The sequence below is a fragment of the Benincasa hispida genome, chromosome 1 (assembly GCF_009727055.1).
Source record: "Benincasa hispida cultivar B227 chromosome 1, ASM972705v1, whole genome shotgun sequence".
In the NCBI taxonomy this organism is placed as follows: domain Eukaryota; kingdom Viridiplantae; phylum Streptophyta; class Magnoliopsida; order Cucurbitales; family Cucurbitaceae; genus Benincasa; species Benincasa hispida.
The window spans coordinates 56409029-56425002 of record NC_052349.1 but is presented as its reverse complement, the minus strand read 5'-3'; positions in this window follow the sequence as shown (position 1 = coordinate 56425002).

Below are 15974 nucleotides of genomic sequence, written 5' to 3'. Positions count from 1 at the left end.
AATTCATTGTTTAGAAACTTTCAAATTGGATTAAAACTTCAAATTAAAATGATGTTTTATGTACAAATTTAACATGTATGAAAGTTAAATGTTCAGTTTCTTCAATTTGAATATGTATGTTTAATTTTTGTCAAGTAACAACTCAATTGTATGATAGATTTTTCAATTTCGGTTCAATAATGAAGAGAATCGGCCAGTTCGGACCGGTTCTTGGTTCACAAGTCAAAAAATCCCCTGAAATCGAATTGAATAGGGTTTAATAAATATGTATTTTTTTATATTGGGATGACTAGACAAATGGTCAAAACAAAATGGTATTTTTGAAAAATTTCCATACTGTTTTTCTTTGTGAAAATGGTCGAATGACTCATTCTCATACTACTTCAAATTTAAAATTGACAAAAATACCCTCTAACAAATCTATAAGATTATGGTGTATTTAAAACACAAATCTAACCATTTAAAATAAATCTAATAACTGAAAAAAAAATTTAATAATTTAAACCAACTACCCAAATAGAAACACGAAATCGTCTAAATTTTTAATGATAAATAATGGAATACAATATTTTTCATTATTACTATATATATATTATAAAAAAACGAGTTTATCTTTGATTAGATCCAAAAAATTACAAACACGTTTCAAACATTGTTTGACAATTATAAACATCATAAGTACATGATTTTCTAATGCAAATAGAGTATGTATATAAAACACACATGGACTAACATTCCTTAAATATGGTAGTTGGGTAGTAAAATAAAAAGAAAATACATGATATTTATTCTCAAATACATTATATGTATTGAAAAATAATTTCCTCCATGTGAAACATCTTGAAAAAGATAGATAGATAATAAAAACAAATGAGAATACATAGTGTTTATAAATACGTTATATATGTTGAAACGTAACCTCCTATATTAAAAAATATTTTGTGTATACAAAACATACAAGGACTAATTGTAAGTTATTCATATATAACACATTGAATAGAAGAAAAGTGGGTGTGGAAATCGTGATTCTTTAATTATCTCTTTGTCCTTTTTTATTTGCCCTAACAATTTTAACAAACCCATTAATTTTAGTTTGCAAAAAAAATCTATTTCAAAGAGAAAAACACCCATTGCAAATTGGTGGGGCATGGATAGATCCAGATTTGATGATTTGGCCATTCGTTCCAAGTCCACCTTGTTGGGGTTTATACTCTAAATCTCGTAGGTCATGTAGTTTGTAATTGTAATGTACAAACGATTTATTTATTTGATAAAATATGCAATATCTTATTGATATTTAGTAGCATTTGAATGAACTCGTATATGAAGAGATCCTTGAGCGGAAGGGTCGTCCAAATTCCATTAATTATTGAAAACTAAATTTACAGTAAACATACAATTAGATATGCATTTAAAGTTAAATTATAACATACATTTACAAAAAATAAAAGGTTAAAGATACATTTCCCTTGAAGAACCTTTCTTCATGAAACTCCCTCAAACAGTCACGAGCCTCAAACAGAAACAACTTTTGAAGACCTTCTTTAAGATATCTCGAACAGAACAACCGGACATTACCATAAAGATTCCTTTATATTTTCGGGGTGAGAACCCAGGAGTGGTGGGCTCTGAAAATTTTGGTTAGGGGGGATAGTTTAAGTGTGGAGGAAAAAGATTGAGGATGCTCTCAAGAAAACACAGAACTTTTCTGTAAATCTCTCAATCATTTTGCCAGTTTAAAAAACGTTAGTCGTAGAGGAAGAAGAGAAAACACTTTTCTTTTATGCCTCTTGCCACAAAAACAATAACCACCCACTAAGATGGTTGGAGAGAAAAAGGGAAGTTATTATTCAAATAATAATAAAATAATATAAATAACTATGATAACTAACTTATCATATTATATTTATATTAAATTATATGTTATATCAAATATAACATATAGCCTATAGTTTTAATATTGTATCACATACAATATAAACTATGGTTTCTTTTCTCTATTTTATGACATTTAATATAAATAAATATAAATCATATTTATATTAAATTTAACAACTATGAATCACATTCATAGAAAAAATATTTGAATCTCATTCAAACATTTATTTCCTCCCATTAAACCATAATGTATCAAATATATTAGGACAATTACATCATATATAATTGAAACAATTTAATTATATTATCCCTCTTATTAATTTGAACAATTCAAATTAACCCAAAAACTGATTCTCAACTAAATCCTTTTGAGCTACCAATGAGACCTTATGGACATGTACCTTGAAGTTCCAACAGTACATGAATAATCAAAATTACATTATCCACCATCCGTTAACTGTCGAGCACTTCTCTAAAGACCGACAACTGAACTCTTTGCACTACAAATATATTTCTGTGTTCATTGGATATAACCAATCAACAATATGATAACCATTCACAAATTACTCTAAGTACAACTGGGCAAAATTATCGTTTTGCCCTTGTAGTTACATATAACTCCTTACATACTACTGATTCCTCTAATAAACAATAGATCATAGTCCCACTATGACCAAACCCCTCTCGGACCAAAAGAGGGTGCGACACCACATTGTTCAAGCCTCAGAATCAACCCTTAAGGGAGCAATTTATCTACTTATCCCGACATTAAGAAAATAGTGAATTTCGTCATGTGTAGCTATGTTCCCAGCTCCCCAATCAAACGAATCCTCAAAATGGTAGGCTTATTGAGTCAACGATCTAGCCACTCTCATCCATACACATCAAATGATCGCTTTTAACTAGGAGTTCACAACTCACTCAGAATTCTCAGGTCATGCTACCTATGGTCATCCTGGTGAAATGTAAATCTCTATTCTCAACGTTGTTATATGATGAGACTAAACATTTCGTGATCTGGTCTCATACAAACTCCTTTGTATAGAATATCCCCGTTCGCATGTCTTATACATGAATGATGGGGATCAGATCATTTATAGCACTTTACAACAATTGTAACACCTACAAAGCGGGCCATACTCGTAGTGTCACAAGGATAAGATACCTAGCCTTATCCATATACTATAGACCACTTAGGTTATCACAACTTGTATGTCTCCACATATATGTTTAATTTAAATTGATAACCTTGGATGTTAGTTTATTGGTTTGTGGTTAGACAAGTGAATAAAATGTCATACATTATTAATCACATAAGAATTTTCTCATACAATGTTTACAAACTATAGGACCCTATGATATTTAGGGCATCAACCCACAAAACCAATAAACTAACATCCAAGGTTATCTTCTATAGCGTAAAATTATATGTAGAGACATACAAGTGAATCATGTTTAAGTGATAACCTAAATGGTCTATAGTAGATGGATAAGGTTGGATACCTTATCTTGGTGACACTACGAATATGACCCGCTTTGTAGATGTTACAATTGTTATAAAGTGCTACAAATGATTTGATCCTGATCATTCATGTGGAGACATATGAGCGAGGGTGTTCTATACAAAAAGGTTTATATGAGATCAGACCATGAGATGAATAGTCTCATTATATAACGCCATTAATAGACATTTCACTAGGATGACCATAGGTGACATGACCTAAATTCGGAGTGAGTTGTGAACTCCTGGCTATGAAAGTGGTCTTTTGATTTGTATGGATGAGAGTGGCTAGATCGTCGACTCAATAATCCTACCATTTTGAGGATTCGTCTGATTAGGGATCTGGGAACATAACTACACAAGAAGAAATTCACACTTTCGCTAATATCGGGATAAGTAGATAAATTGCTCCCTTAAGGGTTGATTTCAAGGCTTGAACAATGCGGTACCACACCCTTTTCTAGCTCGATAGGGGTTTAGTCACAGTTGGACGACTTATTGTTCATTAGAATGATCAGTGGTACATAAGGAGTTAGATGTAACTATAGGGGCAAAACAGTAATTTTGGCCCAGATGTATTTTTTAGCAATTTATGAAGGGCCATAGTATTGTTGACTGGTTATATCCAATGGACACAAAAATATATTTGTAGTGTGAATAGTGCAGTTGTTGGTCTTTAGTGGAGTGACCGACGGTTAATGGATGTTGAATAATTTAATTAAATGAGTTTAATTAATTATTCAAGTACCATTAAAGCCTCAATCCATAAGTCTATGGGGTCCCTTATGAAGCTCAACAATAATTATTGATAATTAATTTTGGATTAATTTGAATTGTTCAAATTAATTATTTTCAATATAATGAATTTAAATTAATTATATGTGATATAATTAATATAATGTATCAAATACATTATAGTATAAAGTTTATTTAGAGAGAAATTAGATATTTGAATATGATTCAAATACTAATTATATGGATGAGATTCATATAATTGAATTTAGTAGAAATATGATTTATATTAAATACCAAGCATTGTTGAGATAAATAAAAACTATTGGTTATATTATATTTGATATAATATAAAAACTATAGATTATGTGTTATATTTGATATAATATATGGTTTAATGTATATTATATGATAGAGTGATTATTATATATATAATAATTTATTTTTTTTTTTTAAATTGATTTAGGAGGGAGTTGTAACTCGCTTCCCTTCTTTTTTCTCTCATCAATCATTCTAGTGGGTGTCCAGTCTTTTACGTTCTTCATCTTCTGTAGAAAAGTTCTCTGGAAAAATCTCTCTTGAAGAGAATGTAATTCTCTCAAGAAAAACCCTCCCTTTTAACTCATCTCCCTTTTTTCCAAAATATACAGAGCCCACTCCTCCTGTAATTCTCATCTCCTATAGAGAATACAGAGGATTACCTATTGGTAATGTCCAAAGTGTTGGACCTTTGGTTCTTTATTTGTGATCTTCAAAGGGTTCGAGTTTTGAGGAGAAATTGTGACTGATTCGAGGGATTACGTGAAGAAGTGGTTCTTCAAGGGTAAGTCGAATTTCTAACTTTTCCTCATTCTCTTGTTTACATGTTGTAAAATATGTATATAATGCATAATTATTTCTCTGTAATTTTCTATTATGTTAAAAATGGGAACTGGGAACGATCCACACTTCCATTGTGGACCTCACGGTTCCTTCAATCTTGAAAGGACATTAAAAAATGTTTATCTGAAGAGGGACTAGTAAATGATGGTGAATTCCATGAACTTGGTCAATCCGTAGAAGAAATCAATAAATATGGCTCCTAACAAATGTTAATAACTACATTGCCTCAGGAAAATATTTCAAGTTTGCATATTCTTGCAATTGATAATTACATCCCTTCAATCTTCCATATTGGTGGTTTCTTTGGTTTCAAAGTTATATTCCACACTCTTTGGTCTTTGCTTGCTTCAAAATAGATATGTAGAGATTTTCACAATTTTCCTCTATGCACAACTTACATTTACTACTTTTAATAATTATTTTCAATAGATTTGTTCAACTTGAAGACAAAAAGTATTGATGTGGAGATTGCAAATAAATGATCGAATTAGCTAGAGGTTGCTAATATCAGCATTTTAGGATTAAAAGAGAATATGTAATTGAATTTATAGAATGGAAAAATAAGATAGCAATTTTTGCACATCCTTAATTAGGGTAACAACACGACTTTTGCACACCTAAAGGAAGATCTAAAAGTGTAAACAATTTTCAAAGATCTAAAGGTGTGAAATCCAGAATTTTTGGGTTTTGAAATTAATTATCTCGAATTATTTGGAATTATATTTTCGATTTTTAGTGTTGGACATTAAATGTGATAAAATAATAAATTTTATATTTAGTTATTTGGATTTGTAGATTATTTTTGTGGGAAATTGAGAGGTTAAAGGGGAAAAGGAAAAGGAAAGTACACACACACATATATATATATATATATGGTGTTGGACTGGTTCAATAGGGTTTGATTTAATTTTAATATATATATATAAGAAATTTAGTTTTACCTCTTCTCTCCAAGCCTACAGCCGTGAGTCCCCCCCCCCCCCCAAATCCATTGTTATTCTCTTCCATTTGCAATCGTGCTCAACCCTCAGCCCCCAGATCTCCCGCCCACACGAGAAGCTCCAAATCTCGTGCCGCTCTGACCATGCCAACCACGGGTTTTTTTAGCTGTGACCCAGTGTCGTTCGTTCCGTCGAAGTTTTAGATCGCGTCGTGATCCAATCGCAACCCACATGATCTCCAGCCACAATTTCTAGCCGCCTCACTCGCCTACTAGCTCCGCCACTGGAGTCTAGCTGCTAGATCTAAAGTCGTATCGTTATCCATAATTTTCCGTAGTTGGTGCTCAACGTGGTTGTTCGTGTGGGTTTTCGTCAGGCCGTCCGTTCGCTGTAACGTCCGATGTTTGGTTTGCTGCACCCATCCACCTTCGGTCGTTGGTCACTTCCACTAAGTCATCGCTTTACATTGCCAGATTTTTAGAGTTCGATGGGTTCTGGTGAGTTGATGAGATTTCGTTGGGTTGTTTCCGATCTATTGGTATGTGGTTAGTTTAATTGAGTTTAAAATGTGTCTATGACAGGTTGGTCTAATTTCAGTTTTCTCATGCCGCCTTGATCATAGATTTAATGTTCTTGAAGAATTCGAAGGATTTTGAAGAAATTTCCAGCAAGGTTGGGTCTACAATCGACGAGTTTTGTTGGGTTTTTGTTTAATGGTAGATTACCCATTAAGCTTTGCGTTGGTTTAAGTTTATTACTCACAATGCTTGTGTTAGATTGGAGCTTTGAAGGACTTTGAGGCACTATTCAGAAGTCATTGGGTTTTTGTATCTTAAGTTTGATTGTTGGGAATTTAGTCATTGTCTTACTGCTGATTTATGCATAAGATGGACTATTTGGTGGACGTCTTTAAGTGAAATCTTGGATTGATCTTGTTTTGACCTCCATTTGGGCAAGTGGTTCAAGGATAGTTGAGGTAAAGTGTGTTGAAAATTTATACTTTATGGGATGAAACTGATTATGATTTATGTTTTAGGCTTCAGATTAAGAAGTCTGATAAACAAAGAGACGAAATCATTTGGATTTACTCTAAGGTAAGTTATTTACTACTGGTTCGCACTTGAACCCAAGTTGATGTTAAAACTGTGTTTGCACTGGAAGCATGATTCTATTTTGATGGGCTGAATTGCTATGACTTGCTATGGTTAGAATATTGAGGGTATTCTGAAAACGTGTGTTTATGTTATGGGGAATATGATATTATGTGAATGATTTGCTATGTTTGAATGATGGATGGACTGTTGAGACTATTCTTGAAACTCTTGAGAGAATTACATGCTTATGACTATGTTAGACTAATAGTGATTGTTAACATTCCTAACGAGCTGTGTACATCCCTGTGTATGTTTTGGCGTCCTTATGGGATTTCCACCTATATTTATGATTTTTTTTGTGACTCTTCGAAGCCACTACCTATGAAAGCGTGCCTTTGAGTTCGCCTCTTATGCCTATGCTTATGCCTATGTCGAGATGCACACATTTGTCTTGTTAGGAAGACTAACCAGTACACCTAGTAGGCCTAGTAGTGGGTCGCTTACTGAGTATTTTTATACTCAATCTTTTCTCTACATATTTTTTTTCCAGGTAGAGTAAAGATAGACCGACGAATGACAAGATGAATCCATGATAGAGCCATTGAGACTTGACATCGCTTCCGCACATGATTTTCTCATAGTGTTATGTTTTGTTTTAGAGTCAAATATTTAAATTATTCGATTGTTTTAGTAAGTTATTTATTTAATTTATTTTGAAGTGGATTATGGGTACCCCAAACAATGTATTTATTTTATTTTATTATTTTAAAGCTTTATTTGATGAAAAAGTTTTGTTTATTTTATTGGATTTTTCTTCTAGAAATATGTTTCAAGCTTATGCTTCTAACGACTTTATTAGAAAGTCGAACTACCAACTAGAAAGTTGGGTCGTTATAGTTGGTATCGGAGCTTATGTTTTTTTGTTTCTATAGACTGTCTTACATTGTAAGTCCAAAATATTCCTTATGGCCCATCATTGGATTCCTTGTCGTCACTAGGTACGTCTGATTAGTAAAAGTATTATGAAAAGTTTTATATGAAAGTATTTGTTTAATTCACTAGCACGAGTTATGTTCTACTTCTTGTTTAATGCCTTTATGGAAGTTAGTACGAGGTGGTTAATCAGTTATGATTTGATAAGAAATCAATGGATGTTAAAAGTCACTTGACACTATTTTATCTTATGAAAGGACTGTTAAGAAAGAATAGATCTTGAGATTGATAAAACTATGTGATATGACAATATGAGAGGAATTATATGTTTAAGCTATCGAATAAGTTGTCTTACGAGATGATTTTAAGGAACAATGTTATGTTTTGCAATGGTAGAGGGCGGTGGTGTTACAACAACTTTTTCACAAGACACGTACATAGGTACAAGATTAAAGTTGTTTTAGGGATAAAAAAGAGAAGAATAAGAGACTGTGTTTTTATTAAAGTGCTACATATGAAAGTCATATGTCTTAAGAAGAATTTTGAACGGATTAAAAAGTCATAATCACTCTAATGGTATTAGGGTTAGTGGATTAAGTAAGGTGTTGGCTTATGCTTTTTCATGTAACGGGTCTAAAAAGAAGAGAAATCCTAACAGGTATGCAGGTGATAATATGAAGAAATCCTTATAGGATTTTGATAAGATGATTTTGGCAATGAAGCCAGAATGGTTGGAGATAAAGCTGGCTTAAAGTGGGGAAAATAAAGTTGTTGGATTGAATTATCGATCTCAAGGTACTTTGATTTTGTCTCCATGTACTGTTGTGATAAAAAGACTAAGTTTAATTAATTATGTTAAGAGAAAAGAAAATTATTTGGAGTTTTAAGGCAATGTCAACTTGTGAGGAAAATAAAACTAATAAGGAAATACTTTATTGTTTTAGGTAAAAAAAAAATGAAATTAATGTGTTCAAGACTCCCTAGTACTGGAGTATGGTTTAGATTTTAAGACATAAATTGAATGGTTACCCAGTGTAGGCTTCGGTGTAAAAGAAAAATCTCCTTTTACCATTTGGGACTTTAGATCCCAGTGTTTGTTGGTTGAAACGATAGCTTACTTAGATTGTGGTTGTAGAACTCAGTGTTAGCCTGAAAATCATATTCTCAAAATAAAATGTTAAATAGAGACAATCAAGCATTAGTAGAATGCTTCATAAGCTTCTTCAAATTATAGTAAAGTTGGAGAAAATAATGTTTTATGTGAAGAGGTTTAGTAGTTATAGTTTCCATAAACTACGAAAATGGAAGAGGTAAGACATTGTTAAAGAAGGGGCAAATCACTGAAAGATAGCAAGTTTTAGAGATTTTGATTGGGGGCATGGATATTATGACAAGGAATAAATAAAGTCGTCAATTTGATTTGAAGGTGAAAGTAATCTAACTTCAAGTAAGGAACATGTTATACAAGTGTTAGGGCTAAGTAGGTTAGATCTTCCAAAATCACCATTGGCATAAGAGATAGACTTGTTAATAAAACTGAGTTGATATCAGGAAGTTGTTGCAAATGGGATGAAGTAGCTCAGGTTTTTGGAAATATGAACTATTAAGAAAAGGTTTTCATATGCCCTAATGTTTCACCTTGGAGCACATTAGTTTGGTTTATTAAGGAAGAGAGATGAAATTTCTGCTTGTATGTGTCAATTATTAAGAGTTGATTGTGGTTGCATAGTCAAGTCGCAAAGAAATGTTAGGGTTGTTAGGTGTCGAATTTGGATTCTGAGTTATGGGTTGGGGCACTACAAATTGTATGTTTTCTTTTGCATGGACAATTAGTTTGCTAACTATATGAAAATGAATATTCTTGAGGTGGATGTGTGAATCAGGAAGATTCTTTTCTTAAAAGCTATATTCATGGATCATATATAGTTATTATGAGGTTATAGGGATGTGTTTTTTATGGATTGACCCATTATGGTGTCCAAGGACTTCAGGAATCTCATTATGAAAGAGATTTTCAGACTCATTAGTAGCGGGATTTCAATAGTTATTGTTGGAATTGGTGTCCTAATTCTTCAAGTGGTCTCGTAGTTTGTAAACATTTTATACGTTATTAATAAAATAAATATTATTTTATATGCATTTACTCATATCCAATAAATTAAGATCCGTGGTTATTTCATATAACTAAAGCATGTATGTGAGATATATAAGTGGATCATACCTTAAGTAATAACCTAAATGGTCTGTAGTATAAGGATAAATAAGGGATACCTTATTATGGTGACACTACGGATACGACCCGCTTTGTAGATGTTTATAAGTGTTGTAAAGTGCTACAAATGGTCTGATCCTAACCATTCATGTGGAGACATGTGGGCGGAAGAATTCTATACAACGAATTTATACAAGACCGAACCACGAGATGATTAGTCTCTTTATATAATGCCGTTGATAATTGAGAGTTACATTTCACTAAAATGACCATAGGTGACATGACCTTAATCCTGAGTGAGTTGGGAACTCTTGCTTATGAGAGTGATCCTTTGATCAGTATGGGTGAGAGTGGCCAGATTGCCAACTCAACAAGCCTACCTTTTTGGGCATTCGTCTAATTAGGGAGCTGGGAACACAGCTACACAAGACAGAATTCACTCATTCTTCGAAACAGGGGTAAGTAGATAAATTACTCCCTTAAGGGATGATTTTAGATCTTGAACATAGTTGTCACACCCTCTCTTTGGAAGAGAGAACTCAGTCATAGTAAAACTATGACTTATTGTTCATTAGAGGAATCAATAGTACTTAAGGAGTTAGATGTAACTACAGGGGCAAAGCGATAAATTCGCCCAACTATATTTACGAGCGATTTGTAAAGGGTCATCGCACTGTTGATTGATTATATGGACATAGAAATATATCTGTAGTACGAATAGTGAAGTTGTCGGTCTTTAATGGAGTGACCAACAGTTAACGGATGATGGATCTCGTGACTAGTCAGTTATTCACGTATCGTTGGAGCTTCAAGCTACAAGTCCATAAGGTCCCCTTGGTAGCTCAATGGATTCAAGTTGAAAATTAGTTTTTGGGTTAGTTTGAAGTGTTCAAATTAACAAGAGGGAATTTGATTATATATGATATGATTAAATTGGTTCAATTATATGTGATATAATTGATTTGATGAATTAGATACATTAATTGGAGAAATTGGTATAAATATGATTTATATTAAAGAAAGGAAAAAATAACTATGGTTTAAATATTACATATGATGTGATATTAATGTTAGGATTGGTGTCCTAATTCTCCCGGAGTCTCATTGTTTGTAATATATACATTATTATGAATAAAATAAAGGTTATTTCATTATGACATTTACTCATATCCAATAAATAAAGCTCCATGGTTATTGTATGTAAAGTTAAGCATGTATATGAGATATACAAGTGGATCATGCCTTAAGTGATAGCCTAAATAGGTCTGTGGTATAAGGATTAAAGAGGGATTCCTGATCCTGGTGTCACTACGGATACGATCTGCTTTGTAGAGGTTTGCAAGTATTGTGAACTTACTATAAATGGTAGATCCTAACAATTCATGTGGAGACATGCGAACATAGGTGTTCTATACTAAGAGTTTGTATAAGACCGGACCATGAGATGACTAGACTCTGTATATAACACCATTGATACTAGAGACTTACATCTCACCTAAACAACCATAGGTGACATGACCTCAATCTTGAGTGTTTTGGGAACTCCTAGGCGGTCCTTTGATTAGTATGGGTGAGAATGGCCAAATTGCTAACTCAACATGCCTACCTTTTTGGGGACTTGTCTGATTTGGGAGTTGGAAACTCAATTACATAAGATGAAATTCACTCCATCCCCAAAGCAGGGATAAATAGATAGATTTCTCTTTTAAGGGCTGATTCCGGGGCTTGAACATAGTGGCCACAACTTCTCTTTGGAAGAGAGGACTCAGTCATAGTACAACTATGACTTATGTTCATTAGAGGAATCAGTGATACTTAAGGAGTTAGATGTAACTGCAAAGGCATAACGGTTATTGGCTGAGCTATACTTACAAGCGATCTGTGAAGGGTTATCGCACTGTTGATTGGTTAAGATAGACACATAATATATCTGTAATAAAGAGAGTTCAATTGTCGGTCTTTAGTGGAGTGTCTAGCAGTTAACGAATGGTGGATCCCGTGACTAAAGAGTTTAGTTAGTTATTCACGTACCGTTGGAGCTTCGAGCTACTGGTCCATAATGTCCCCTTGGTAGCTCAATGGATTCAAGTTGAGGATCAATTCTTGGTGTTGATTTGAAATGTTCAAATTGACAAGAGGTAATTCGATTATATATGATATGATCGGTGTGGTGTATGAGATACATCTAGAGGATTAATGTAAATGAGATTTACATAAAGTGCCATGAAATAGAAAAAGAACTGTAGTTTATATGTTTCATGAGATGAAATATTAAAACTATAGGTTATAAATATAGTATGATAAGTTTGTTATCATTTATGTTTATAATAATATTAATTATTAGATAATTATCTCTTTTTCTCTAATAACAAATTGAGTGAGAGGTTATTGATAGTTTCATGGTAACCGTGAGATAAAAGGAAAAATATTTTCCTAATTTTAGTAATGTTGAATTGAGAATTTCATTTCTCGGAAAGTTCTCATGGAAAGGTTGTCAAGTAAATCAGATTTACTAAACGACAACTTAGAATGTTCCTATACGATAGACACTAAACTGGTCGATTAGCTAAACGATCACATAGCTGTTGTTAAACGATTGGGCATCATCCTATATGATAGGCTTTGCCATCTCCCACTTGCTCAATCGTTTACACGTTTGTTCTTCCTCCGGTCTCTGTCTCTAACCAAGTCCACACAGAGCCCACATTTCTGGATTCTCACGCCGAGAATACAAAGATAACCTTTTTGGTGGTGTATACTCAACTTGACATAGTCGAGGTTTTGTGGAGGCCGTTCGTGGTATTCGGGGTGTTTGTGACTTGGAGATCGCGATGTTCGAGTTCGCTATGATCATGGAGTGTAGAGTTCGTAGTGTTCGTAGTTGTCGTCTGGTTGTGAACGAGCATTCGTGGTCAAGGGTGTTGAAGATGAGTCTTCAAAGGTATGTTAATTCTTTCCTTTAATCTTGTAGAAAATCATGCTGTAATTTTGGTTTCATGCATAGCCTGTTGTTTCCGTTTGTGTACTATAATTATTAATGTTCATATACGATTGAAATTTGGAACGATCCTTCCACTGTTCATAGAAATCCTCATGTATGATTTCCTTCAATCAATAATATAGGCTATAAATATAATATGATAAGTTGGTTATTATATTTATTTATAATAAAAACATGTATGAGATAACTGTTTAGTTGGTTATTCTTTTTTCCATTAACCGTACAGATGGGAGGTTAATTTCAGTTTTTCATAATTGAATGAAAAAATGAAAAGAGTTTTCATTTTGCAAAGAGATCTCTTAATTAGTAAATTACTGATCGTTTTGCTCACGAGAGACTACACGATAGCCTTCAAGCAAGAGACTACACGATAGCCTTCAAGCGAGAGATTTACTAAACGATCGTGTAAACGATCAAGCGAGAGTCTAAGCGATTGTGTAAACGATTGAGAGAGAGATTAAACGATCGGCTAGACGATTCTCACGAGAGTGAGATTTACTAAACGATCAAGCATTCTTAGTCTATGCGATAAACAAAACCCTTCTCCCATTTGCTTGATCGTGTAGTTCGATCGTTGTCTTCTTCCTTCCCTCTACCAAATTCACACAGAGCCCACACCTCCTGGATTCTCACTCCGAGAATACCAAAGTTGTCGAGTGGTAGTGTCGAGGGGTTGTTGTTCATGGATCGACTGTTCGTATTGGGTAGACGATTGTAGCGACAGCAAGAGCGAGAGAATTCCAAAAGAAAAGTTCTTCAAAGGTATGTCTCTCGTTCCTTTTGTATTTGATTACTAAAGCATGTTGTAATTTTGTTTAAGATGCATAACTGTTCTGTATGTTTGTGAATGCGTTTAATTCTTTCACAATGAGCTTGGAAAGTTCTTGCTTTCGCTCATGGAGATCTCTGTTTAGATTTCCGTCAGTCATATGCGATTGTTTTATAGCCCCTGGTAGTATGAGGCCTTATGCTAAGACTCTAATGAGTATGAGATTTAATTGGACATAGTTGTTTCTTATACACGTAGCTACTAAGAAAGACACCACAGTTGGCATTCTCCATATAGAAGCAATTTCCAGTTGACCAGACTTTCTTTGCTACGTATCTTGAGATTATGTCGTATCTAGTATGGCCTCTGCATTGAAATTTTCAGGGAGTGGGGACTCTCACCTGCATTTGATGGAGTTTGCATACAGTAAAAACTATCAAGCTATTATTCGTACGTCGCCATTTGAAGCCCTAAATGGAAAGAGTTGCATATCTCCCATTTGTTGGGGAGAGGTCGGTCAGCAAAAAGTTGTTGGGAATTGAGCTAGTATGGATTAGAAGCAAAGCAATGCAGAAGATTAAAGCGTGAATGCAAATAACTCATATTAGACAGAAAAGTTACGCCGACATTAGGCATAAAGACTTGGATTTTAGAGGGGTGATAAAGTATTTCTGGAAGTAGTATTTATGAAGGGTGTTTTAGGATTGGAAAGAAATGGGAGATAAACCTATGTTTTCATTGAGTCAGTTGAAACATTAGAGCAACTGGACTTTATGGTATGTCATTTAGTGTCACTTTCTACAGTTTATGATGTTTTCTATATGTTTCTATGTCAGGGAGGTATGTGCTAGATTAATTTCATGTATGAGTCGAAGCATAAGAAAATTTCTTGCTAAAGAAGCTAAGACTTTGCATAATAGGGAGATAGTGTTGGTAAAAGCTTTTGGTAGAATCATCAATCTGAAGAAGTAATTTGAGAATGTGAGAATGAAATGAGAACAAAGTATCTAGAGCCCTTTCGAGATTTGAACTTTCGGGGACGAAAGTTCTTAAGGAGGAAAGAATGTGACATCCCAAATTTTTGGATTTTAAATTAATTATCTCGAACTATTTGGAATTATATTTTCAATTTTTGGAGTTTGACATTGAATGAAATGTTGATAAGATAATTAATTTTATATTTAGTGATTTGGATTTGTGGATTATTTTTGTAGGAAATCGAGATCTTAAGGGGAAAAGGAAAAGGAAAAAAAAAATGTATATTGGGTGTTGACTGGTCAAATTAGGATTTGACTTAATCTTAATATATAAAATATATATAAAATATATATTTAAGGTTAAAAAAGTAAATAAAATAAATTTAGTTTTTCCTTATTATCCACGCCTGTAGCCGTGAGTCCCCCCTCCCCAAATCCACAACTTTTTCTTCTTTTCCATTTGCAATCGTGCGCAACTCTCATCCCTTAGATCCGCCGCCCACACAAGAAGCTCCAAATTTTTCGTCCCGCACTGCTCCGACCACACCAGTCGTGGGTTCTCTCAGTTGTGACATATTGTCGCTCGTTCTGTCGGAGTTTCAGATCGTGTCATGATTCAGCCGCAACCCATTTGATCTCCAATCACGATCTTCAGCCTCCTCACTCGCCTGCCAACACCACCGCTGGAGTCTAGCTGTCAGATATAAAGTTGTGCCATTGTCAACAGTCGTCCGTAACTGGTGCTCAGCATGGCCGTTCGTGTGGGTTTTTTTCAAGCCGTTCGTTCGCAGCAATGTCTGCCGTTTGTACGCCACACTCAGCCATCGTCGGCCGTTGGTCACTGCCACTAAGTCATCGCTTTACATTGCCAGATTTTTAGAGTTCGATGGGTTTTGGTGAGTTATTGAGATTTCGTTGGGTTGTTTCCGATCTACTGGTATGTGGTTAGTTTAATTGAGTTTCGGTGTGTCCATGATAGATTGGTCTAATTTCATTTTTCTCACGCCACCTTGACCGTAGATTTAATGTTCTTGAAGAATTTGAAAAGTTTTGA